Genomic DNA, 2,500 nt, shown 5'->3' on the forward strand with positions numbered 1-2,500 from the left:
AATGGGTGGGAGTGTTGACCACAGAACTGTCCAGCCTTCACCATTCCTATACCAGCCACAGTTGGCAGGACTTTCAGGCTATATTTCCCACACTGTTGCCTGGCCCCATATACAAGCTACCTGGAGGGCAGAACGTCTAACATGCTGAGTGAGAGACGCACTGGTTGGTGGAATAGAATCGTAAGATCTCTGCTTTCGAGCGAACAAGTGCAGTCTTGCTTCATCAACCTTGGTTTTGTTGCTGTGCTTGGCATCTTCTATGGTAAGGGGATATTGGCAGAGCTTCTTGAAGACTGTTCTCACTTCAGGGCAAACAGCCCATGTTTGCCATGCCGTTGTCTTGCCTCTACCTCGAAAGGCTGACACCACATCACAGCCAGTGAAGGCATGAAAGAAGCACATACCAATAGCTTTCTCTGGGCTAAGAATGTCTACCAGATCGTGAACAGGAAACCATCTGATGGCCTGACCCTGACCAAATTCACCCCACATAGTCTCTAGACCTGCATCCTGAAGAGTTGCAAACACACTGACTGCGACACCAGAATATTTGTGTCACATGCTTTGATCAATGCAGACTTTTTCTGATGCTTGACCGCATGAAGAGCATGTGTGAATATCCTGAAGTCAGCTTCTTCATGGTTACAAGGACTTAGGTCTTCCAGATTGATGGTCTTGTTTGATATTGCCTGTTCACCCTTGGTCACAACTACAACATTGCTGGGACACATGGACACAATCTTGTCTGCTAGGTAGTCAAATAGCTCAGTCTTATTCTCACTGTCTCTCTGGAAGCTCGACCAGATGGGCGGTAGCTTAGTTTTGTCTGTCACTCTGCGCCGAGTTCCTTTGCCACGCTTTGACCTCATTTCTGCCTTGAGACTTGATGTCTTGTATACATCAAAAATTATATCTGTTCGCTCATACTTCAATGAATAGTTTTGGATCTTAAGCACTACGTCACAAACAGCATATTCTTCAAAGTTTTTGATGTCTTTGGAGACAGAGAGTGGACAAGAGCAGAACCATCAATTATGATATCTTCCAGAATGCCGACAAGGTCAGACTTCATTCCAGGATAGAGATTCCCTATGTCACTCAGTCCTGCAGGAAAAGACTGATTCTCATGCTTGAAGAATTCTGAAAGATGGCACTCGCATGCTTTGCACGATATGAACAGCTGTGAAAACAGGTTGCAGTCACTTTTCAGTACCTGCTTCTTCTTGTCACTGGAAGCTACAGCTGCTTGTTGGTGGAAGAAGTCAGTTTTGTTCTTTTTGATGGGCTTGTAGAAGGAAGCCTCGTCACCTAGACCATTGAAGAAGTCTTTAAAGGCAGCTTCGCCTTTCTCAAAGTGACTACGAACAAGCTCTGCAGCACTGGGACGTGCAATGATCTTTGTGTACAGTGAAAGGTCCTTGGATTCCTCCAGGAAAGGGTTGCTAAGGTCCATCATTGCATCACTCAATTTCTTGTCCCTTTCAATGAATGACTTCTGAGACTGGATGGTCTGCTCATGATGTCTGATATCCTCATTCCCTGCTTTGGCCTGGGAATCCAACTCATATTGGTTGACCAACTGGCTAACCTCTGGTCCAGACACCATCCATTGTCTCAGTGCAGATGGAACCTCAATAATGCCAATGGTACCACCATCACTTTAGACCATTGCATTAGCCTGTTCATGAGCTTGGTCGATGGCTATGCCAGAAAACTCCCTGTGAGTCTTGTGGACCAGAAACTTGCCAAGTTGGAATTCATGGAACACCTGGTGCCCTACACCTCGCCCGATCGTTCATCCAACGCCGTTTAGATCCCGTGCGATCTATACGCCTTTGGGTGACTAAAGCCCCATCACCCTTGGCTCAGCTCTCCCGTGCTGGCACATCCTGTCAATTCAGGCGCGGTTATCTAACAACTACACTACAACTAACTAAATTTTCTAGTTGAGATACATATGGGGCTAATTAGATAGCATTTGGGAAACTAAAGTATACTACTGTTAAGTTAGTTCGGACCGCAGCAATTAGTAATAACTACAACTACAGTTAGTACACTACAAGCCAGCGTTGAGCCCCATGCTGAGTTTCATAGCAGTGATGTCACCAGTGTGCCCTGGTTGTGCTTTGACATCACTCTCATAAAAGCAATACAAATATATGTAACATTTATTACATCAATGAAATACATCACCATGGACCTTTAAGTTTTGACAACACAGCTTACAAAGACAGATTTTGGATAAAAAACATATTTACAGCCATTTAAAAGTCGCCATCTTGACAAAGGGTGGCTTTATTTGAATTCAAAACATACAAATAAGTTCTATTTGGTCAAATACATCCAGATTATTGTTCAGAACATTTAGTAATAATGGATATTGGAGTTCCACTTAGCAAATAGCGCTGATAGGAGTTCGCCATGGCGGCCATCTTGAAAAGTGGCAGCCATCTTAGATTTTCAGCTTGAGATCGTACTTTTCTTGAAAAGTAGGTCCTGA

Source organism: Palaemon carinicauda, chromosome 30 (genome assembly GCF_036898095.1).
Source record: "Palaemon carinicauda isolate YSFRI2023 chromosome 30, ASM3689809v2, whole genome shotgun sequence".
In the NCBI taxonomy this organism is placed as follows: domain Eukaryota; kingdom Metazoa; phylum Arthropoda; class Malacostraca; order Decapoda; family Palaemonidae; genus Palaemon; species Palaemon carinicauda.